Source organism: Chiloscyllium plagiosum, unplaced genomic scaffold (assembly GCF_037043375.1).
Source record: "Chiloscyllium plagiosum isolate Xiang-an unplaced genomic scaffold, Cpla_swu_hap1 HiC_scaffold_7, whole genome shotgun sequence".
Classification (NCBI taxonomy): domain Eukaryota; kingdom Metazoa; phylum Chordata; class Chondrichthyes; order Orectolobiformes; family Hemiscylliidae; genus Chiloscyllium; species Chiloscyllium plagiosum.
The window spans coordinates 112,402,151-112,428,667 of record NW_028270145.1 but is presented as its reverse complement, the minus strand read 5'-3'; the positions used below and the strand labels follow the sequence as shown (position 1 = coordinate 112,428,667).

The following is a 26,517-nucleotide window of genomic DNA, read 5'->3' as shown; positions in this document are numbered from 1 at the left end:
AAGGGTTCAGTAAAGATTTACAGTGATGTTGCCAGGGTTGGAGGGTTTGAGCTATAGGGAGAGGCTGAACAGGCTGGGGCTGTTTTCCCTGGAGTGTCGGAGGCTGAGGGGCGACCTTATAGAGGTTTACAACATCGTGAGGGGCATGGATAGGATAAATAGACAAAGTCTTTTCCCTGGGATGGGGGAGTCCAGAACTAGAGGGCATAGGTTTAGGGTGAGGGGGAAAGATATAAAAGGGACCTAAGGGGCAACTTTTTCTCACAGAGAGTGGTACGTGTATGGAATGAGCTGCCAGAGGATGTGGTGGAGGCTGGTACAATTGTAACATTTAAGAGGCATTTGGATGAGTATATGAATAGGAAGGGTTTGGAGGGATATGGGCAGGGTGCTGGCAGGTGGGACTAGATTGGGTTGGGATATCTGGTCGGCGTGGATGGGTTGGACCGAAGGGTCTGTTTCCGTGCTGTACATCTCTATGACTCTATAACTTAACAAACAATCCACGTCTTTTTCAATATATCATTTCAGCTACATCACACTGTAAACTTTTGCGATAAATTCTGCGTCTTGTGATCTTATTCTCCACGACTACCTGATGAAGGAGCAGCGCTCCGAAAGCTAGTGCTTCCAAATAAACCTGTTGGGACTATAACCTGGATGTTGTGTGATTTTTAACCCTGCTTATATTGGTTGTCTCCAGAACTCGAACAAATTTACCACATTTGTGGTGGTTGCAGGTCTTATCCCATGAAGGACTGTGTGGATCACAGCTGGCCAGTTTGAACTGTCCCTAATGATCAGAAAACACCCCCTCCAGCTACTAACAATCCCATCATTAACACAGAGGAACACTGACAGATTATGGGAGTTGACACACCTCACCCTGTGTTTCCTGGAAGACACTGCCTATTCATTAACCACTGTGTAACTATCAGCAAACTGCACTACATTACACCAGTAAAATAGTCCACATTCCCTTTGAGCTATTGCCTTTCTGCTCCTGTTAGGTTTGCTTCACTTGGCGAGGAAAGAACAGGCTCCAACATAATCGCTCCCTCCAGACATTCTAACCATTGCCCTCGATTTCCCAGGGTCGTCCCTCATTAAAACATTAACCGTTCCTATCAATCTTCTGGCCTTGCATTCAACGAAGCAGACACAATCCGTCTTCCTATCCCTCCCGATTCTCCAAACCAGCCCCCTCAGTCCTCGCTCAATGACCCTCCCCGTCCTTTCTCACCCTCAGTTCACTGTGCTCTGTGTCTGCTGCTTTGATAAATGACCCTGCTATGAGTTGCATTAATCTTAAACAGGAGCAGGCCATTCAGCCCAGAAAGCCTGCTCCATTGTTCAACTGGATAATATCTGATCATACAATCATAGAGGTGTACAGAACAGAAGAGGACATTCGACCCATCAAATCTGTACCACCAAAAATATACTAAATCTCCACTAGAACATAGAACAGTGTGGCACAGTACAGGTCCTTCGGCCCACTATGTTGTGCCAAGCATTTATCCTAACCTACACACCCCTCAATTTACTGCCGTCCAAGTGCTTGTCCAGCATTCGCTTAAATGTCCCTAATGTCTCTGACTCTGCTACTCCCACTGGCAGTACATTCCACTCTCTGTGTGAAGAACCTATCTCTGACATCTCCCCGATACCTTCCTCCAATCACCGTTAAATTATGACCCCTCGTGACAGCCATTTCTACCCTGGGGAAAAGTCTCTGGCTATCCACTCTATCTATGCCCCTCATGACCTTGTACACCTCTATCAAGTCACCTCTCTTCCTCCTTCTCTCCGGCTGAAAAGCCCGAGCTCACTCAACCTCTCTCCATAAGACATGCCCTCCAGTCCAGGCAGCATCCTGGTAAATCTCCTCTGCACCCTCTCTGAAACATCTACATCCTTCCTATAATGAGGCGACCAGAACTGGACTCAATATTCCAAGTGTGGTCTCACCAGGGCTCTATAGAGCAGCAGCATAACCTCGCAACTCTTAAATGCAACCCCATCAGAAATAGGAACAGTAGACCATTCAGTCCCTTGAGCCTGATCCACCATTAGATACGATCATGGCTGACCCAACATAAGAACTAGGAGCAGGGGTAGGCCATTTGGCCCCTAGAGCCTGCTCCCCCATTCAATAAGATCATGGCTGATTTTTTTCTTGGCCTCAGCTCCACTTACCCGCCCTCCCACCATAACCCTAATTCCTTTACTGTTCAAATATCTATCAACTTTTGCCTTAAAAACATGGACTAAGAGTGGCCTAACCAATGTCCTGTACAGCTGCGACATGACCTCCCAACTCCGACACTCAATGCTCTGACCAATAAAGGCAAGCCTACCAAACGCCTTCTTTGATTTGGTCACACATTGGTGCAGAACAATATAAAACAGCTGTCTGAAAGTACAGGAAACGCCCGTACCTTTAAAATGACACCCCTGAACCACACTGAGTTCCTAAGTCCCAGAGTTCAGAAAATTGGATGTTTGTGAATCAGGGACCCTCTGTAGTGACAATGATGCAGGGCCCAATATTGGTCAGGTCACCAGACAATTGAGACTAGAACAAGCGCTATACGAATGCCAAGATTTTACATTCCTTTCTTTGTTAGGATTCCAGCTGGGGTGAATAAGATCGAAGTGTGGAGCGATGTTAGTGAGTCAGCGCAGAGACATCATTTCACGGGAGAATAGGGAGTGACAGGGTGAGTGTGGGATTTGGAGGGATAAATATTCAAATTAACATTGAGTCACGTATTGAGTGGTGAGTTTATTAACGCTGGGTTCGAACGTAATTATTATGATTAGATTAAACCGGGGATGAAGCAGCATCTGTTTGTTTCTAACTGTAGAACCTGGAGAGTATCTGGTTCACAGAGAGGCTTGAAAAGCAGCACCGATTCAGGTGAAGCAGACAATGCTATCAGCAGCAGCCAGCAATGAACGGAAACCCAGAGAATGCTGATGGGACGGTCTGCTGCATTCCTGACCCAGTGACAAACAAGGCACACTCCACAATAACAACAGGCAGGCTTCACACCCCAGCCCGTGACCACTGTCGATGTATTTCAGGCAAATCATACGCTAAAGAGGCCCTTCAGCCCATTGAGGCTGTACTGACGAAACTACGCACAATCTAATTTAGTCCCACTGTCTAACATTAGGCCCATGGATTTAGAGTCATAGAGACGTACAGCACGGAAACAGACCCTTCCGCCCAACTCGTCCATGCCGACCAGATATCCTAACCTAATCTAGTCCCATTTGCCAGCACTTGGCCCATATCCCTCTGAACCCTTCCTATTCATATTTCCATCCAGGTGCCTTTTAAATGCTGTAATTGTACCAGCCTCCACCACTTCCACTGGCAGCTCATTCCATACACGTACCACCCTCTGTGCCCTGAATGTATGATACTTCATCCAAGTATTTTTTAAAAGTTGTGAGGTTTACCAATTCAACTACCCTCCCAGCATCCCCATTTAATTTCCTTATTTAAGGCACGATACAATTGTATTAGCGTCCGGGTTACAGGGAGAGGCTGGGACCATTTACACTGGGGTTTAGGAGGTTGAGGGGTGACCTAACAGAGGTTGATAAAATCACGAGGGGTATAGATAAGGTGAATGGCAAGGCCTTTTCCATAGGGTGAGGGTGTTCAAGGCTCGAGGGCACATTTTAAGGTGGGAGGAGAACGATTTAAAAAAGACATGAGGGGCAATTTATTTTCACACAGAGTGGTTCGGGTGTGGAATGAACTTCCAGAGGAAGTGGTGGAGATGGAACAGTTACAATATCTAAAAGACATTCTGATGAACTCATGAATAAGAAATATTTTCAGGGATACAGGCCAAATACAGGCAGGTGGGACAGATTTAGTTTGGGATTATGGTCAACATGGACTAGTTGGACTGAAGAGTTTATAAACAGTTCAGAGAATGTACTGAGAGATTCCCGGGATGATGGGTTTATGGTGTAAGGGGACGGTGGTCGCTGGGGTGAGGGGTTTATGGTGTAAGGGGACGGTGGTCGCTGGGGTGAGGGGTTTATGGTGTAAGGGGACGGTGGTCGCTGGGGTGAGGGGTTTATGGTGTAAGGGGACGGTGGTCGCTGGGGTGAGGGGTTTATGGTGTAAGGGGACGGTGGTCGCTGGGGTGAGGGGTTTATGGTGTAAGGGGACGGTGGTCACTGTGGTGAGGGGTTTATGGTGTAAGGGGACGGTGGTCGGTGGGTGAGGGATTCATGGTGTGAGGGGATGGTGGTCACTGGGGTGAGGGGTTCATGGTGTAAGGGGACGGTGGTCGCTGGGGTGAGGGGTTTATGGTGTAAGGGGATGGTGGTCGCTGGGGTGAGGGGTTCATGGTGTGAGGGGATGGTGGTCGCTGGGGTGAGGGGTTTATGGTGTGAGGGGATGGTGGTCACTGGGGTGTGGGTTTATGGTGTGAGGGGAGAGTGGTCGCTGGGGTGAGGGGGTTATGGTGTAAGGGGACGTGGTCGCTGGGATGAGGGGTTTATGGTGTGAGGGGACGGTGGTCACTGGGGTGAGTGGGTTATGGTGTAAGGGGACAGTGGCCGCTGGGATGAGGGGCAGGCTGGGGAGAAGGTAGCAAAGAGTACAATAGGTGAATGGGGGTGGGGATGGAGGTGATAGGTCAGAGGGGAGGGTTGGGGAAGGTTGCACTTTTGCCTAATTGCCCATAATATCCAGGGGTGCGTAGCTTAGATAGATTCACCATGGGAAATGCAAGGTTACAGGGGTAGCGAGGTGCAATGCTCTTTGGAGAGCCAGAGTGGATTTGTTGGGCTGAATGGCCTGTTCCCACACTGTAAGGCCAAATCGAGGGACGTTGGTATCACCGACTGAGCCAGAGGGAATCCAATCCTCAATTGCCCCTTGAGCACAGTGTTTAGCCACGCCATTTCGGAGGGTGGTTAAGAGCCAACCACATTGCTGTGGGTCTGGAGTCACATGTAGTTGACTCTTAAAGTGCCCTCTGGACAATTAAGGATGGGCAAAAGTGAGAACTGCAAATGCTGGACACCAGAGTTTAGATTAGAGTGGTGCTGGAAAAGCACAGCAGGTCAGGCAGCATCCGAGGAGCAGGAAAATCGACGTTTCGGACAAAAGCCCTTCATCAGGAATACAGGCAGAGTGCCTCCAGGGTGGAGAGATAAATGAGAGGAGGGTGGGGCTGGGGAGAAGGTAGCAAAGAGTACAATAGGTGAGTGGGGGTGAGGATGGAGGTGATAGGTAGTCTGTTTCAGTACACAATTAAGGATGGCCCAGTTGGCAATACCCTCATCCCATGAATGAATCTTTAAAAAAAGTAAGGATGGCAGATTTTCCTCCTTAAAGCAAATGAGCCAGGTGGGTTTTTAAAACAATAGACAATGGTTTCATGATAATTAGAATTTTAATTTCTGTTTTTTTTTCAAACTGAATTCAAACTTCACATCAGCTGTGATGGGATTTGAACTCACGTCTGCAACGATCAGAGGTTGTGGTTTTAAGTTACTAGCCCAATAACAACATCACTATATCACTGCATCCACGCTAATTCCTGGCACAGAAATCCAGTTCAACCACATTACTTAACGACAACAGTGCATTGAGAATACTGGAGAAATTCTTCATAACTGGCAGCATCTGCGGAGAGAGTTAACGTTGAGGCCACAGTGCATCTTAATTCTGAAGCAGACTCACATTGCTGATTGCGTTCTCTCTCCACAGATGCTGCCAGACCTACTGAGTTTCTCCAGTGTTCTCTGTGTTCGAGCAATGCCCCTTTGTCCTTTCACCACCGCTCTGCTACTTTAAGTTGGTTAGCTCAGTTGGCTGGATAGCTGGTTAGTCATGCAGAGTAAGTGCAACGGTGTGCGTTCGATGCCTGCATAAGCTGAGGTTACCATGAAGGACTGTCCCCTCACCTGAGGCATGGTGACCCTCAGGTTAACCCTCACCCAGTGACACAGCAGACCTCTGGTTCAGTAGAACTATGGGGACATTACCAAGTTCTGCTGTGATGTTATGACTTAGGCTGTAATGAGTCTTGCTCACACACCCACACACACACACACAGAGAAAGGCAGCTGCCAAAGATGGCCCATAGTACTGCCCCCTGCAGGGCAAGGTCACCATAACAAATCCCACTGTTCAGGATGACATTACAGTCTGATCATTGTTAATAACAAATCAATATAATCCCCCATTCCCTCCCCCTTCTCCCACCAACCCTGGACCCAGGAACATGACCCCCCATTCCAGGCAGCAGAGAGGGTCGGGTTGAAGTGGGGAAAAGGAGTCTGTCTCTGCTCTACCCCTGAGAGCCCACCCCATCTCCCTCATCTCCCCCTGACAACCCACCCCATCTCCCTCATCTCCCTCATCTCTCCCTGACAGCCCACCCCATCTCCCTCATCTCCCCCTGACAACCCACCCCATCTCCCTCATCTCCCTCATTTCCCCCTGACAGCCCACCCCATCTCCCTCATCTCCCCCTGACAGCCCACCCCATCTCCCTCATCTCCCCCTGACAGCCTACCCCATCTCCCTCATCTCCCCCTGACAGCCCACCCCATCTCCCTCATCTCCCCCTGACAGCCCACCCCATCTCCCTCATCTCCCCCTGACAGCCCACCCCATCTCCCTCATCTCCCCCTGACAGCCCATGTTCCCTCACACCTGATAATTTGCCTCTCAACCTCCACAACAGCCCATACCCCCTGCTCCGCAATAGTCTGCCCCCACTCTACCCAACAGCTGGGGGGGTATCATTGGTGCTCCTTGTGACCAGCTGAGATCTCAGGCCTCCTGTACAAATCCATCAACCTTCCCTAGTTCAGTAACCTCTTAACCCCTATTCCTAACAAAAACTGTTCAGAATTTTTCCTGAGCCCCCTTCCCCCACCAGCCTCCATCAATCCCAAGATGGGACCATTTCAGATTGCCACAGCCCTTCATCGCCATGGCAACTGCTCCATGGCATTACCCAAATGGCCTGGCTTTCTTGTTCCCATCTGGGTCACTGATGTCCTTTAGGGAATGAAATCTCCCATCCTTACCCGGTCTGGCCTCCATGTGACTCCAGACCCACAGCGATATGGTCGACTCTAAACTGCCTTCTGAAATGGCTGGACAAGCAACTCCCTTGAGGGTAATACCTGCTGACATTCTATGCCATCAAACAATTTTAAAAAAACTACCCTCTCCCTACCAAAGGAGGTCATCGTTATGGACAGCACAGTGGCACAGTGGTTAGCACTGTCACCTCACAGCACCAGAGACTGAGGTTCGATTCCAGCCTCGGGTGACTGTCTGTGTGGAGTTTGCACATTCTCCCCGTGTCTGGGTGGGTTTCCTCTGTGTGCTCTGGTCTCCTCCCACAGTCCAAAGTATGCGCAGGTTAGGGTGGATTGGCCACGCTAAATTGCCCATAGTCAGGGGTGAATATGGGGAATGGGTCTGGGTGGGTTACTCTTCAGAGAGTCGGTATGAACTTGTGGGGCTGAAGGGCCATATTTCCACACTGGTAGGGTATCTAATCTATATTGATGTACACTCTCAAATATTTTTAATCATCTAAACCCTTCAGTTTGGCCAGCCGTGTGCTGGAGGGAGTGTGGATCTAGCCTGGAGTAAGTGTGGTGCTGGAAAAACACAGCCGGTCAGGCAGCATCTGAGGAGCAGGAGAGTTTATGCTTGAAACATTGATCCTCCTGCTCCTCGGATGCTGCCTGGCTGGCTGTTTTGACTCTGATCTCCAGTATCTGCAGTCCTCCCTTTCTCCTCTTGTCTGAATCCTCCTGAATTATTCTCACAGTGAGACATTGTGGGGAATGTTACAGCTGCTGTTACACTCCAGCTGCTCAAAGCCCATTCCACGGGAAGCTCCAGCAGATGATGTTTAATCTTTCTTTACGGTGTGTGCATCTCAGAGGGCCGAGGGCAGCAGTGATTCTCCGGTCGATGTGTTGGACTGTCGATTAGCATGTGCCTAAGCTCAGAGCATGTGGCCTCCCAGCTCAGAGAGAAAACACACCACTCACAACCAGTAACACAACTAGACAGGGTGTCTGACATTGGCAACAATAACAGTCTAATAATCAAATGCTCATCAGTGATTGATTAACTCTGTGGGTTACTTTATTTAATACAGTAAAACACATACTAAGCCACAAAACAGATGTTACAGCAAACCAATTGCATGTTTGTGAGAGAGAGAAGAGTGTGCGTGTCTATATGATTAAATTACTTACAGTGTGGAAACAGGCCCTTCGGCCCAACAAGCCCACACCAACTCTCCGAAGAGTAACCCACCCAGACCCATTTCCCTCTGACTAATGCTATGGGCAATTTAGCACGGCCAATTGATCTGGCCTACACATCTTTGGATTGGACTGTGGGAGGAAACCAGAGCACCCGGAGGAAACCCACGCAGACACGGGGAGAATGTGCAAACTCCACCTGAGGTGGGAATTGAACGCAGGTCCCTGGTATTGTGAGGTAGCAGTGCTAACCACTGAGCCACCGTGCCACCCCATTATGTCTGTGAGTGAGTGCATGAGTGAGTGTGTGTGAGAGAGAGAGACTGTGTGTGTGTGTGTATATATATATATATATATATATATATATGTGTGAGTGTGTATGAGTGAGAGATGGAGAGTGGCGAGAGAGAGAGGGAGGGAGAGAGAGAGACACGGAGAGAGAAAGAGGGAGTGAGGGAGAGAGTAAGGGAGAGAGAGGGGGAGGGAGAGAGAGACAGAGAGAGAGAGAGAGATGGAGAGTGTGTGTAAAAGTGAGTGTGTGTGTGAGAGCGAGAGACTGTGTGTGTGTGAGTGGCATATGTGAGAGTGTGTGTGTGTGTGAGTGTGTGTGAGAGAGAGAGAGAGCAGCTTACAAACCCATTCCAGACTAACCAGCCAGGCAGTCTGTGTACATGGTGCCAGACGGTAAAAGGATGCATTGAAAAGCAATAAAAATGTAACAGTGAATGCAAAAACTGAACTCAATGGATTTGCAGGGTGAGTGGAAAGATTGACCAAGCAACATTGTTAAACGGCCAAAGAGATCTCTACAGTGACTGAGAGAAAGGAAGCTTTCCTCCCTCTGGTCTTTACGGTTGGAGGTCAGACACACTGTGAGCTCTCTCCAGAGAATGTGGGACTCACAAACATAGTCAGTGATTGAGACAAAGGCAGAGCATATATCCGAGGGGAAGCAGGGTTAGTACAAGTTGGAGAAAGGAAGAGAAAGAAGGTTTTATGCTAATATAAAAGCAGACTGTCACAGATGTTGGAAATCTGAAATAAAAACAGACAGTGTTGGAGAAGCTCAGCAAGACTGGCATCCTTTGCGGAGAGAGAGAGAGGGAGTAAAAGAGAGAGTAAGGGAGAGAGAGAGGGAGGGAGAGAGAGACGGAGAGAGAGAGAGAGATGGAGAGTGGCGAGAGAGAGAGGGAGGGAGAGAGAGAGACACGGAGAGAGAGAGGGAGTGAGGGAGAGAGTAAGGGAGAGAGAGAGGGAGGGAGAGAGAGACGGAGAGAGAGAGAGATGGAGGGGGGGGGAGAGAGAGAGAGACATGGAGAGAGAGAGGGAGAGAGAGAGGGAGAGAGAAGGACTGAAAGAGAGGAAGTGAAAGAGAGGGACTGAGAGAGAGGGACTGAGAGAGAGGGACTGAGAGAGAGGAAGGGAGAGAGGGAGTGAGAGATAGGGAGAGGGAGGAAGTGAGAGAGAGGGAGGGAGGGGGGAGTGAGAGGGAGGGAGAGAGAGAGATGGAGAGAGAGAGATAGAGAGAGGGAGAGGGGGAGAGAGAGGGAGAGGGAGTGAGGGAGAGTGTGAGGGAGGGAGAGAGAGAGATGGAGAGAGAGAGATAGAGAGAGGGAGAGGGGGAGAGAGAGGGAGAGGGAGTGAGGGAGAGTGTGAGGGAGGGAGAGAGAGATGGAGAGAGAGAGATGGAGAGGGGGGAGAGAGAGAGAGATGGGGAGAGGGGAGAGAGAGAGAGACGGAGAGAGAGAGGGAGAGAGGGGGAGAGAGAGGGACAGAGAGAGAGGGACTGAGAGAGAGGGACTGAGAGAGAGGGACTGAGAGAGAGGGACTGAGAGAGAGGAAGGGAGAAAGGGAGTGAAAGAGAGACGGAGGGAGAGAGAGGAAGTGAGAGAGAGAGAGAGGGAGGGAGGGAGGAGTGAGAGAGAGGGAGGGAGCGAGGGAGAGAGAGAGAGAGAGATGGAGAGAGAGAGATACACAGAGAGAGGGGGGAGAGAGAGAGACAAAGAGAAAGCGGGGGGGAAGAGAGAGAGAAAGAAAGAGACAGAAGGAGAGAGAGAGAGGAAGCAACAGAATGAACATCCCAAGTTCAGTATGACTCTTGTTGGGTCCATTAACTCCACTCCCTCTCCACTCCAGGCTGCTGGAGGTATTCTGTTTTTGTTGTAGAAGCTTACAGTGACAGGGAGAGACGAAGGGGGTTAGCACAGGAATCAATGAGAGCATAGAAACCATCACAGGACTGAGACACCAAAATGTTCTGCAAACACCCACTCCCTCCACGACCGATGCTCAGGAACAGCATTGTGTACTATCTACAAAGCCCACTGCAGAAATTCACTAAGAATTCACTAACACCTTTGGATTGGAAGACATGCCCCTGTCTGTATCGATGGGGCTGAGGTGGAGATGGTTAACAGCTTCAAGTTCCTAGGAGTAAATATCACCGACAATCTGTCCCGGTCCATCGCATCAACGCTACAGTCAAGAAAACACCTCTACTTCCTCAGGAGGCTAAGGGAATTCAGCACGTCCGCAATAACTCTTACCAATGTTTAGAAATGCTCCACAGAAAGATCCTGTCCAGAAGTATCACAGCTTGGTATGGCAACTGCTATGCCCAAGACCGTAAGAAAATAAAGAGATTTTTGAAGACAGCCCAGTCCATCACACAAACCAATCCTCTCTCCATTGACTCCATCTATACTTTCCACTGCCGCGGGAAAGTAGCCAACATAATGAAAGACCCCTCCCACCCCGGTTATAATGTCCTCCACCCTCATCCGTCCGGCAAAAGATACAAACGTTTGAATTCACGTACCAATAGCTTCAAGGACAGCTTTTTCCCCGCTGTTATCAGACTTTGGAATGGACCTCTCATATATCAGAATTGGATCTTTCTCTGCACCTTCTCTGCAGCTGTAACACTATATTCCGCACTCTGTTCTATTACCCTGATGTACTTATGGAAGGTATGATTTGTCTGGTTAGCACACAATACAGTACTTTTCACTGTATTTCGGTGCATGTGACAATAATAAATCAAATAAAATCTAGAAGGGCTGCAGATCCATGGGAACACCACCCCCTGCAAGTTCCCCTCCAAGCCCTCACCATCCTGACTTGGAAATATATCACCGTTCCTTCACTGTCACTAGGTCAAAGTCCTGGAATTACCTCCCTAAGGGCATTGTAGGGGTCCACCAATAGCATAGAGTCATAGAGGTCTACAACAGAGGAAAAGGCCCTTCGGCCCATTGAGTACATGCTGGTCATAAGCAATTACCTAACTATTCTAACCCTGTTTCCCAGCACTCGGCTCATAGCCTTGTGTGCTTTGGCATCACGAGTGCATATCTAAATCCTTCTTCAATGTTCTGAGGGTTTCTGTCTCTCCCACCCTGACAGGATATGAGTTCTAAATTCCCACCACCCTCTGGGTGGGAAGGTCTGTCCTCACATCACCATTAAACCTCCTGCCCCTGAACTCAAATCCATGCCCACCACCCCCCCCCCCCCCCCCACCCCGGTCGCTAATCCTCCCACTGAGGGGAAAGGTTTCTTCCTGCCTGCTCTGTCTATGATTTTATAGATTTCAACTGCGTCCCCTTGCCATCTCCACCGCAGTTTTTAAACTTCATTTGTGGGACTGTGGCCATTGTTGCCCCGTCCCTAATTGCCCCTGGAGAAGGTGGGGGTGAGCCGCAGTGTCTGCTCCAAGGAAAGTACCCCAGCCCCATCTAAGCTCTCATCATAACTGAAACTCTCCAGCTCATGCAATGTCCTGCTAAATCTCCTTTGCACTCCAGTGCAATCACATCTCTCCTTTGATGAAAATTCCAGAACTGTGTTTTGGCCTAACCAACATTTTATACAGTTCCAGCACAATCTCCCTGCTCTTAAACTCTATACCTTGACAAATAAAGGTAAGTATCCCATATGCCGCCTTAGCCATTTTATCTAGCTGATCCACTAATTTAAGGGACTGGTGTACATGCACACCAAGGTCTCTCTGATCCACAGTACGTCTCAGGGTCCTACCATTGATCATGTATTCCCTTGCCTTGTTTCTCCTGCCCAAGTGCATCACCTCACATTTCATATACAATCGGTTCTGCTATAATGCATGTTTCTTCAACATGAATCGGCTTCAACACGATTGAAGAATTTAAACTGTTCTTTGCAGAATGTAAGCTTCCTTACCTGTATTAACTATAAAGCAATTCCAGACCCATTAGTTTAAATGCTGCAGCTATTTCCTTATAACACTAGATTGCACGAGAACAGAACTATTGTATTATATCAGAACCAACTATATTCATTTCTCTGGATTGGATTCCCTTTGCCCCTGGTCAGTCCATCTGACCATCCTGTCTATATCCTCCTGTAATTTGTGGCTGTCCTCCTCACTATTTACCACCCCACCAATTTTCATATCAACCACAAATTTAATGATCAACCATTATCCATTCAAGCTGAAATCATTCATATTAACCACAAACAGCACTGATCCCCATGGGATTCAACTGGACACACATACTTCCAGTTGGAAAAACATCCCACAGCCATCACCGGTCACAAAAGCACAACAATGCCTCAGGAGTCTAAGGACATTCAGCATGTCCATAAGGACCCTCACTAACTGCTATGGATGCACCATGGAAAACATTCCATCCGGGTGCATAATGACCTGGTGCAGCAACTGCTTTGCCCAGGACCACAAGAAGCTGGGCACAGCCGAGTTCTGAGGAGAAAGTGAGGTCTGCAGATGCTGGAGATCAAAGTTGAAACTTTATTGCTGGAACAGCACAGCAGGTCAGGCAGCATCCAGGGAACAGGAGATTCGACGTTTCGGGCACAGGCCCTTCTTCAGGAATGAAAGGCCTGTGCCCGAAACGTCGAATCTCCTGTTCCCTGGATGCTGCCTGACCTGCTGTGCTGTTCCAGCAATAAAGTTTCAACAGCCGAGTTCTGAACACAGCCCAGTCCATCAGGCAAACCATCCTTCCATCCATTGACTCCATCTGTACTTCCCGCTGCCTCAGGAAGCTGATGATAGTTGCCTCAGCCAACACTATCAAAGACCCCTCCCACCCCAGTTACAATCTCTACCGAACTCTTCTGTCAGGCAGAAGAGACAAAAGCTTAAACACACGTATCAACAGATTCAAGAACAGCTTCTTCCCCGCTGTCATTAGACTCCTGAATGGACCTCTCAAATCTCACACTTAATGTTGATCTCGCTCTCTGTGCACCTTCTCTGCAGCTGTACCGCTGTATTCCTCGCTCTGTTCAAACACCCAATGTTCTTTATGTCTTTGTAATTTATGATCTGCCTGTACTGCATACTAACCAAAACCCTTCACTCTCCTTAGGTACACCCATGACAGTGATAAATCAAATCAAATCACCCTCTGCTTCCTGCCCCTCGGTCAATTCTGGATCGAATTTGCCAAATCTCCTTGGAACCAATGGGCTCTTCCCTTCACTATCGGCATCCCATGTGAGACCTTGTCAAAAGCCTTTCTGAACCTCATAGACTGCATCAAAAACATTGCCTTCATCTACATGCCCAGTCACTCCTTCAAAACATTCAATCAAATTGGTCAGACACGACCTCCCCATGACAAAACCAGAGTGACTAATTCTCAACTAATCCCTGCCTCTCCAAATGCAGATTAATTTTGTCCCGATAGTTTCCCCAGTGCTGAGATTAGACTGACCAGCCTGTAATTCCCTGGTTTATCCTTTGCTCGCTTCTAGATAACAGTATCACATTGGACTGCACTTTTCACACACACACACACACTCACGCACAGACACATACACTCACACAAACACAAGATACACACAACACAGACAACATTCGCACACAAACACACACACTGAGATACAGACACACACACACACTCAGATACAGACACATTGTCTCACACACACACACACAAACACATACACACTCAGACACAGACACACACGCACACATAAACACAAGATACACACACACAGAAACACTCACATACATAGACAGACACACAGACACAAACACACACAAGCACAGATATACACACACTCTCTCACACACTCACGCACACAGACACACACACAGATGCAAACACAAGATACACACACACACAACACATACACTCAGACAGACAAACATGCACACATACACAAGATACACACACACAGAAACACTCACACACACACAGACACAAACACAGATATACACTCACACTCTCACACACACTCACGCACACAGACACACATACACAGATATACACTCACTCTCTCACACACACACACACACGCACACAGATGCAAACACAAGATACACAGACGCACAGACACACACTCACAGATAGACACACACTCAGAAACACACACATATACTGACACATAGGCACACACATACACATACTGACACACTCAGACATACACTCACATACACACACTGACACAGACACATTCCAAACATCTGACCAACACTAAAATCTGGGGATATTTTGGATGGGATTTGAAAGGAGGACAGCTGATGATAGTTGTCCCTCCGCTAACTGGTCAGTCCAGGAGATAAGGTTAAAGAGAGATTAGAGTCAGTAACAGAGTGAGAGTGAGGAAGGGAAATGCAAGGCACTGGCAGCAGGGAAAACAGCGAGAATCAAATTGGCAGCAGGAGCAAGAACAGAGTGTGCATCTGTCTCTCCCCTTACCCATCCAACAACCTCCCCGTGTGCCAAACAGACATTTTGTGCCTGTTCTGGCAGTGGGCTCCCGAGGACACAGCCTTCAGTCTTCAACACCATGGAGTGGCTCCGTGATTACTGCTTCATAACGTTCTGCATGCAGGAGGAGAATGCCTTATAATGACGGGCAGTATGGTGGCTCAGTGGTTAGCACTGCTGCCTCACAGCGCCAGGCACCTGGGTTTGATGTGCAAACTCCACACAGACAGTCACTGAGGCAGGAATCGAATGAAGTTTGCACATTCTCCCCGCGTCAGCGTGGGTTTCCTCCGGGTGCTCCGGTTTCCTCCCACAGTCCAAAGATGTGCAGGTCAGGGTGCATTGGTCATGCTAAACTGCCCATAGTGTTAGGTGCATTAGTCAGGGGTAAATATAGGGGAAAGGGTCTGGGTGGGTTACACTTCGGAAGGTTGGTGTAGACTTGTTGGGCCAAATTGCCTGTTTTCACCCTGTAGGGAATCTAATCTAAATCCAGAAATAAATGGGTGGTGAGCTGCCATTACTGGGAGGATCGATAACTGAACAATGGGTCACCTTCAGAGAGGAGACGTTTCAGGGATAGTCAAGGTATATTCCCTTGAATGGAAAAGGGAGGACAAACAAATGCAGAATTCCCTGGATGATAAAGGGGGTAGAAATTAACATGAAAATGAAAATTTGTGCTTATGAAAGGTGTAAGGTAGAAAATACAATTGATATCCAATAGGAGAGGTGTAACAGGGAGTTGAAAAGACAACACAAGAGAAACGAAAAGGAATGATGAGAGAGGACAAGCAGCTAGGGTAAAGTCACCAGAGCCTCAGCAGACTGCTCATCGACTCATAGAGATGTTCAGACCCTTCGGCCCAACCCGTCCACACCGACCAAGTACCCTAACTTAATCTCGACCCATTTGCCAGCAGTTGGCCCATATCCCTCCAAACCCTTCCTATTCATACACCCATCCAGATGCCTTTTAAATGCTGTAATTGTACCAGGCTCCATCACTTCCTCTGGCAGCTCATTCCATACACGTACCACCCTCTGCGTGAAAACATTGCCCCTTAGGTCTCTTTTAAATCTTTCCTCCCCACTTTAAACCAATGCTCTTTAGTTCTGGATTCCCTCACCCTGGGGAAAAGATGTTGTGAAACTTAAAAGGGTGCAGAAGTGTTTTACATAGCCAAAAGGGCTATAAAGTCACCCCTCAGCCTCCGACGCTCCAGGGAAAACAGCCCCAGCCTATTCAGCCTCTCCCTGTAGCTCAGCTCCTCCAGCTCTGGCAACACCCTTGTAAATCTTTTCTGAACCCTTTCAAGTTTGACAACCATGACAGAGATGCAGACTGTGGAGAGTGGGTCACCACAGCTCAGGCAAGGGAAGAGGTTGGAAAGGCAGGGTCTTCATGAGACCTTCATGAGCTAGTGCAGAAAACCAACCCACACTATCAGCCATTTGCTGGGACGATGGTGCGTTTATCTAGCTGCTTGTCCTTTGTCTGTACCTCAAACTATCCACCCAAGCTAACCATCCCCTTGCTAAACACAAGCAGCAAACATAAAGGGAACAGATAAGCATAATAACAGTAAGAGGGTGGCTAAAGGAGGTGCAGAGTCAAACAGAGACTAAAAAGGGGATTTACACTCGGAGTCAAGGGGCGTGATTGGGGCGCTAGAAGAATACTTTGCATCTGTCTTTATAAAAGAGGCAGATCCTGTCCAGGTCATAGTACAGAAGAGGAAACTCAATCATTAGAAGTGTTCAAATTAATAAGGAAGATATCTTGGATAGATTAGGTGGAAGTGGGGACTGCAGATGCTGGAGATTAGAGTCTAGATTAGAGTGGTGCTGGAAAAGCACAGCAGGTCAGGCAGCATCCGAGGAGCAGGAAAGTCGACGTCTCGGGCAGGAGCCCTTCATCAGGAATCTTGGATATTGAAGTTGGTTGTTGAAGTTGACAAAGCACTGGGACTGGGTGAGATGCATTCAAGGATTCTGAAGGTAAGTGAGCAGAGAAATTGTTGGGGCACGGGGTACAATCTTTCAGTCTTTCACAGGAGGTTCCAGAGATTTGCAAACATTATGGCCCTTGTTGAAGGAAGTTTGTAAAGATTGGATCAGAAATTACACACCAGTCAGTTTAACTTTAGCAGTGGGAATCTTTGAGAAACAATTTTTTTCAGGACAGGATTAATAGTTACATGGAAAATGATGAGTTGGTCACAAAGGGTCAGCATGGATTCCTAAAGGGAAATTGTGTTTTACTGACTCACTGAATTTTTTGAGGAGGTAACAGGCTCAATGAGGGTGACGCTGTTGGTGTGGTCTACATGGATGTAGTGTCATGCAACAGACTTGGGAAGGAAGTTATAGGTCATGGTACAAAAGTAGCAATGTGGATACAAAATGGACTGAGTGATTGGACACAGCATTGGTCAGTGGATATTATTTGGGCCAGAGGAAGGGTAGTGGAGTTCCCCAGGTGTCAGTATTGGGCCTCTAGCTTTTCCTGATTTATCTCAATGATCTGGATCTTGGTGTGCAGGGGCTAGTTTCAAAGTTTGCTGATGACGTGAAGCTTGGAAGGATTGTAAACTGTGAGGAGGACAGTGTGCAACTCCAAAAGGACAATTTAGTGGATGGGTACAGATGAGGTTCAATGCAGGGAACTGTGAAGTGATGCACTTTGATAAGAAGAACATATAAAGTAGGGGGTACATTCTACAGGGGGGGCAGGAGTAGAGGAAGCTAGGGGTTTATGTGCACAAATCATTGAAGGTGGTGGGATGGGGGAGAGAGTAGTTAATAAAGCGCACGAGGTTCTCAACTTTATTAAGAGAGACATAGAGAACAAGAGCAAGGAGGTGATGCTCAACTTGTACAAGACCCTTGTTAGCCCTCAGCTGGAGTGTTTTATACAGCAGTGGGCACCACATTACAGGAAAGGTGTGAGTCTATTGGAGAGAGTGTAGAGCGATTTACAAGAATGGTTCCAGGAATGAGAGACTTCCATGATGAGGAGAGATTGAAAAGGTTGGGACTGCTCTCTCTGGAGAGAAGAAGGCTGAGAGATTTAACAAAGGTTTTCGACATCATAGTGAGCTGGATAGGGAGAAACAGTTTCCGCTCGTAAAAGAAAGAATAATGAGAGGGCATAGGTTTAACAGTGCGGTGTAAACAAAACAAGTGAGGTCAGACTCATTCACCCAGTGAATAGTTAGGGTGTGAAATCCACTGCCTGGAAACATGGGGGAGGCAGGTTCAATTGAGGCATTTTGACAGGGATTGGATGGTTATCTGGATAGAAATGGTGAGCAGGGCAATGAAAAAACAGTAGGGGATTGGTGTTAGGGAATGGAACCAGTACAGGCACGATGGGCCAAATGGCCTCCTTTTGCACGGTAACAATTTGGCGATTTAATTGCTCAGAGGTGGAGACCCTATAGCAGCAGCAGGGCGTGGTACCAAGTGGAGATGGTAGCTCTACCCAAGTGGCTCACTGGGAGGGGAGGGAATTAGCTTGAAAGGTACCATCTTGAAGCTGTTTCCCTGCAGAATTGAGCAGGCGATAAACCGAGAGTCTGTGGGCATTGGTCAGTATTATCTCAATTACACCAGCCCCTTTTAACTCTGAGAGTCCAAGTGGTGAAAGACTGCTGGCTGTTCAGCTACAGTGAGTATCACAGGCAGACGGAACCTCTGTCCATACTGCATCAGCAAACAGACAGACACAGACACAGACAGACACGCACACAGAGGCGCACACACACAGAGGCGCACACACACAAAGATACACATAGCCTGATACACCTACCTCCTCATGTTCCACCCCACATACACAGACACACACATTCAAACACAGACACAGACACACACACACAGACACAGAGCACATTCACACACACATACAGACAGACGCACTCACTCACTCACTCATTCACAAACATATACACACCGACATACACTCACTTACACGAACTTAGACACATACACTCACACAGATACACACACATAGATAAACACACACAAACTCACACACAGACACACAGTCTGTAGTTGGTGTGGATTGGGGTGGAATCTCTGCAGACTGCTGTAGGAGGTGATGACAAATCCTGGAGTTAATGAACAATGTCCTGGTGGATAATCCCACGTTCTCCTTCATCTGGGTAATGGAATGATCCAATCCCTGGCACCCTGTCTCTACTCCTGACAATTCTCCGGAATGTGGGAATCCAGTCCTCTACCTGTGTCACTGAGGCACGTGATTCCTGAAAATATAAATCTGGAGGGAAGCCCATAAAACCTGCATTCACAGAGCACCTGTCCTGATATCTCAGCTACCAGTGAATGTCTTTGCAAATGTGGTCACCGACTGTAGTGTGGAAAACACAGCAAGATCCCAAAGAGAGAGGGCACTTGCACAGTTCAGCATCTCAACTGAAAGCTGCCACCACTAACAGGACAGTACACCCTTGGTTCAGCTGTAGGGGGCAGGGTGATCAGTGCTCAGCTCTCTGGAGTGACCCTTCAACCTGCAGTGCTCTTCAGCAACTGAGAGGAGGCACTAGTGGCTTCACCTATAGCCAAGCCAGACGGTGAGACCGTTAGCACCAGCTGCTCCTATAATGACAGTTGGTGCTCGCCCATCCAATTGGACCATCAGATACCTGCCCCACGTGGAGCAGCCAAATGGTTTCTGTGTTAATCCCATAATTTCCTGCTTCAATAATCCATCAGTCACCCAATGCCTCCCAGCTTGAAACCTGCCTTCTGTACCTTTCTCTATATTTAACCCTAACCCTAACCCTAACCCTAACCCTAACCCTAACCATAACCATAACCATAGGCATGAGGCCTGCAGATGCTGAAGATCAGAGTCGAAGAGTATTTTGAGCATAAGCTCTTGATTTCTGATGAAGGGCTTACACTTGAAATTACAACTCTCCTGCTCTTCAGATGTTGCCTGACTTGCTGTCCTTTTCTAGCAAAAATACTCTTCAACAAACTCTAACCATAACCCCAGTCCTAACCCTAACCCAACCCTAACCCAAACCCAACTAACCCTAACCATAGCCCCAGACCTAACCCTGACCCAACTAACTCTAACCATAACCCCGGTCCTAACCCTAACCCAACCCTAACCCAAACACAACTAACCCTAACCATAGCCCCAGACCTAACCCTAACCCAACCCTAACCCAACTAACCCTAACCATAACCCCAGAGCTAACTCTAACCCAACCCTAACCCAACTAACTCTAACCATAACCCCGGTCCTAACCCTAACCCAACTAACCCTAACCATAACCCCAGACCTAACCCTAACCCAACCCTAACCCAACTAACCCTAACCATAACCCCGGTCCTAACCCAAACTCAACCCTAACCCAACTAACCCTAACCATAACCCCGGTCCTAACCCTAACACAACCCTAACCCAAACCCAACTAACCCTAACCATAACCCCGGTCCTAACCCTAACACAACCCTAACCCAAACCCAACTAACCCTAACCATAACCCCTGACCTAACCCTAACCCAACACTAACCCAACTAACCCTAACCATAACCCCAGACATAACCCTACCCCAACCCTAACCCAACTAACTCAAACCATAACCCCAGTCCTAATCCTAATCCAACTCTAACTGTAAGTCTAAACATAACCCCAGTCCAAACTCTAACCCAACCCTAACCTTAACCCGAACCCAACCTTAATCTTAACCTGAACCCTAACCCTAACCCTAACCCAGTCACAACCCAAACCATAACCATAGCCACAATCCTAAACCTAACCCCAATGCTACCCTAACCCCCACAAGCATCTCTAACCCCTAACACAAACAGGACACCAACCACAAACTAAACCCCAACCCTAATAGTAACATCAACCCAACCGCAACCTAAATCCTAACATCAACCCCAACTCTAATCCTAACTGTAACAGTAACACCAACCCTAACCCTAACCCTAACCCTAACCCTAACCCAACTCTAATCCTAACTGTAACAGTAACACCAACCCTAACCCTAACCCTAACCCTAACCCTAACCCAACTCTAATCCTAACTGTAACAGTAACACCAACCCTAACCCTAACCCTAACCCTAACTCTAACCCTAACCCTAACCCTAACCCTAACCCTATCACACAAACAGGACACCAACCACAAACTAAACCCCAACCCTAATAGTAACATCAACCCAACCGCAACCTAAATCCTAACATCAACCCCAACTCTAATCCTAACTGTAACAGTAACACCAACCCTAACCCTAACTCTAACCCTAAGCCTAACCCTAACCCAACTCTAATCCTAACTGTAACAGTAACACCAACCCTAACCCTAACCCTAACCCTAACCCAACTCTAATCCTAACTGTAACAGTAACACCAACCCTAACCCTAACCCTAACCCTAACTCTAACCCTAACCCTAACCCATCAACCCCAACTCTAATCCTAACTGTAACAGTAACACCAACCCTAACCCTAACCCTAACCCTAACCCTAACCCTAACCCAACTCTAATCCTAACTGTAACAGTAACACCAACCTTAACCCTAACTCTAACCCTAACCCTAACCCAACAACCCCAACTCTAATCCTAACTGTAACAGTAACACCAACCCTAACCCTAACCCTAACCCTAACCCTAACCCAACAACCCCAACTCTAATCCTAACTGTAACAGTAACACCAACCCTAACCCTAACCCTAACCCTAACCCTAACCCAACAACCCCAACTCTAATCCTAACTGTAACAGTAACACCAACCCTAACCCTAACTCTAACCCTAACCCTAACCCAACAACCCCAACTCTAATCCTAACTGTAACAGTAACACCAACCCTAACCCTAACTCTAACCCTAACCCTAACCCAACAACCCCAACTCTAATCCTAACTGTAACAGTAACACCAACCCTAACCCTAACTCTAACCCTAACCCTAACCCAACAACCCCAACTCTAATCCTAACTGTAACAGTAACACCAACCCTAACCCTAACCCTAACTCTAACCCTAACCCTAACCCATCAACCCCAACTCTAATCCTAACTGTAACAGTAACACCAACCCTAACCCTAACTCTAACCCTAACCCTTACCCTAACCCTAACCCAATCCTAACATCAACCCCAACTCTAATCCTAACTGTAACAATAACACCAACCCTAACTCTAACCCTAACCCTAATCCTAACCCTATCACATCAACCCTAACTCTAACCCTAACCATAACACCAACGCCAACCCTAACCCTAACCATAACACCAACACCAACCCTAACTCTAACCCTAACTATAACACCAACACCAACCCTAACCCTAACTCTAATCCTAACCATAACACCAACGCCAACCCTAACCCCAACCCGAACAACGACCGAATCACTAACCCTAACCCTGACTCTAGCCCTAGCACTAAACTGAATGCTAACCCGAACACCAATCCGAGCCCTAATCCTGACCCCAAACCTAACTCTAATCTTAACTCTAACATCAACCCTAACCCAAATCCCAACCATGACCATAACTTTAACACTAACCTTAACCCTAACCCTTACTAACACCTTGACCCTAACCCTGACCATAACCCTGACCGTGATCATAACCCTAACCCTGACCTTAATCTGAACCCTATCCAACCCTAACCCAACCAGAGCCTGAATCCTAACCCTAACCCTAACCCTAACTCTAACATCAACTCTAATCTTAACCCCAATCCAGACCGTGGACCTAATTTTAGCACTAACCCTAACCTTGTCCCTAACCCTAACCCTATCCCTAACCCTGACCCTGGTCCTTGCACTGCTGATGTCCGGAATTGGGATTGGGCCCATTCACACAGAAATACCCAACAAGAGCCAGGTCCACCACCCTCACTCACCCCACCCCAATACACACTGACATACACCGACATACACACACACACACACCGACACACACACACACACACCGACACACACACACACCCCCACACACCCCGACACACTGACACATACTGACACACCCCAACACACACTGACAACTGACACACACCCCAACACACACTGATTCACACTGACACACCCCCACACACCCCCGACACACACCCCCGACACACACACACACCCCGACACACACCCCCGACACACACACACCCCCCCAACACACCCCCCCCAACACACACACATATCCCCCCCAACACACACTGACACACACCCTCCAACACACACTGACACACACTGACACACACCCTCCAACACACACTGACACACACCCACACACCCCAACACACACTGACACCCCCCACACCCCCAACACACACTGACACCCCCCACACCCCCAACACACACTGACACCCCCCACACCCCCAACACACACTGACACCCCCCCACACCCCCAACACACACTGACACCCCCCCACACCCCCAACACACACTGACACCCCCCCACACCCCCAACACACACTGACACCCCCCACACCCCCAACACACACTGACACCCCCCACACCCCCAACACACACTGACACACCCCCACACCCCCAACACACACTGACACCCCCCACACCCCCAACACACACTGACACACCCCCACACCCCCAACACACACTGACACACCCCCACACCCCCAACACACACTGACTCACACCCCAACACACACTGACACACACCCACGCATCCCAACACACACTGACACACCCACACACACACCCAACACACACCCACACACACACCCAACACACCCCCACACACACACCCAACACACCCCCACACACACCCAACACACACTGACACACACACCCACACCCCCAACACACACTGACACCCCCCACACCCCCAACACACACTGACACCCCCCACACCCCCAACACACACTGACACCCCCCCACACCCCCAACACACACTGACACCCCCCCACACCCCCAACACACACTGACTCACACCCCAACACATACTGACACACACCCACGCATCCCAACACACACTGACACACACACACACCCAACACACTCCCACAGACACACACACACACCCACACACACACCCAACACACTCCCACACACACACCCCCACACCCCCAACACACACTCCCTCACCCCAAACACACACTGACACATACACACCCCAACACACACCCTTACGCCCACACACCCCAACACACACTGACACACACCCACACACACTGACACACACCCACACACACTGACACACACTGACATATACCCACACACTGACATATACCCACACACCCCAACACACACTGACACACACCCGCATACCCCAAACACACCCCGACACACACACACCCCCGACACACACACACACCCCCACACACCCCCACACACACACCCCCACACACACACACACACACCCCGACACACACACCCCCACACACACACACACACACCCCGACACACACACCCCCACACACACCCCAATACACACTGACACCCACACACACCCCAATACACACTGACACCCACACACACCCCAACACACACTGACTCACACACACCCCACTCACCCACACCCCCCAACCCAAACTGACACACACCCACACGCATCCCAACACACACAGACTCACACACCATCACTCCCGAACACACACTGACACACACCCACACATACCCTAACACACACTGACTCACACACCATCACCCCCGAACACACACTGACTCACACCCACACACACCAACACACACCGACACTCACCCACACACACCCCAACACACAGTGACTCACACACCATCACTCCCGAACGCACACTGACTCACACCCACACACACCCCAACACACACTGACACACACCCACACAAACACTGACTCACACCCATACACCCCAACACACACCCACACAGCCCAACACACAGACAAACCCCCACACCCCCAAAACACACTGACACACACCCTCACACACACACAAGCACACATACACACACACAAAGATAACCTACTCCACTCTCATTCTATTGTTTCAATTCATCTTTCCCTCTCTCCTGCACGGTTTCCCTCTCCCTCCCTCCCCTCACATTCTCTGAAAATACAGATTATTTTTCATTTAATTTTAAACAGTAAACAATGATGATTTCCATAATGCCATTGAACTAGAGACTGGAAGGAGCCTTCCTGTGTGTAACCGAGGGTCTGAATTAGAGAGAACAATGACAGGAGACTCCAGTGAGACCTGCGTTGTCTTGTTGTTTAAAGCAAGCCCCTGCTTCTGTTGTTTCTCCCTGACTCTCTCTGTCCGTGGCCCTGTGCAGATTTTAAAGGCAGACATTAACAGTGGGCTGTCTTCTCTTTGTCCCCCTCCCCAGAACCCTGACACTCCCCACCTCCCCCCACCGCTGTATGCACCGAGACCCCCATTGCTGTCAACCCCTCATTGTCCCTGACAGCTTGGCCTGTTCAAAACAAAAACTGCCTTTTGATCATATTGAGAGCAGCGAGGTGTCCTCACTGATAGAAGCCAGAGAGAGAGAGAGAGAGACAGAGATAATTAAATCCTGATTTCAACCTCTCTCTCTCTCTCTCTCTCTGCTGGTGATCTCCAGACCCAGAAAGAAAAACATCACATTCTACCAACTCTCCTTCCTGGGAGGTGAGGAGGGGTCTCAAATCCCAGTCCAACTGCCTTGTTTATACAAATGCCTTCCCCCAGTATATTTCAGTCTTAGTGGCAAACAGACACAGAAATGAAAGGGTACTCACCAGCGTTCATGTGCTGTATTAATCTCCGTCTCTCCCTTTCTCTCTCTCTTTCTCTCTCTCTCTCTTTCTCTCTCTCTCTCTCCCTCTCTCCACTTACTCCCTCCCTACATCCCACTCCTTTATTTTTCCTCAGCGTTACTCACCAGCCCCTCCCTCTCCCACTCCTCCCCAACCCCCTCAGCTCCTCCTCACAGACCTCCCTCCCACCCTCTTGTGCTCTGGGACCAGAGAGCTGCCAATACCCACAACAATAACAAAAACTCTAACAGAAACAGATACTGGAATATTACCTCACTCTCCCAGACCCGGCCAACGAGCTGAAAGAACTGAGAGAGAGAGAGAGAGAGGGAGTCCCCCTTAAACACTAGACTGTTTCACAGTTCCCAGCAATTAATCCTCACCGACCCCACTCCTCATTTCGCCTTTAGCCAACCTGCCCCCTCCTCTCCGCTCTGTAGAGAGGGTGGAGGGGAGGGGGGGTATTTCCTACCTCCCAGGCTGGGGATGAACCAGGACAGACAGTCAGCTTCAGCCCTCCTGCATCCAGGGGAACGTTTGCCTCAGAGCATTCCACCTCCTGCCTTTACACAGCAAATGGTGCGCTCCACATCAGAGGCTCCTCCAGCAACACAGACACAAGGCATTAACTGTGTCACTGCTGAACCACTCTCACACAGATCACTGCTCTCCTGTCCAATGACAACCAAATCACCAGGAGAATGGATACAATCCCAGATCACCACTGCAAACCAGACAGCATCAGGACTCCTGAAAAACGGTTATAGCCAAAACACTGACTTCTCCACCTCCTGATGCT

At 48.7% G+C, this 26,517-nt stretch overlaps 1 protein-coding gene across 4 annotated transcripts in view; it reads right to left on the bottom strand.

Annotated features, from left to right (window-relative positions):
- tmem198ab (transmembrane protein 198ab) overlaps positions 1 to 26,310 on the bottom strand; it is a 149,251-nt gene extending 122,941 nt beyond the window's left edge. For 2 of the 4 annotated variants that reach the window (XM_087989366.1, XM_087989363.1), the window contains exon 1: positions 26,191 to 26,310. The gene's annotated coding sequence lies outside the window, so the exon portion shown is untranslated. Of the gene's footprint in view, positions 1 to 25,700; positions 25,801 to 25,990; positions 26,134 to 26,190 lie in introns of those variants that run through there. The other 2 variants (XM_087989365.1, XM_087989364.1) reach the window with 2 other exon arrangements.
- Positions 26,311 to 26,517: the final 207 nt, after the last annotated feature.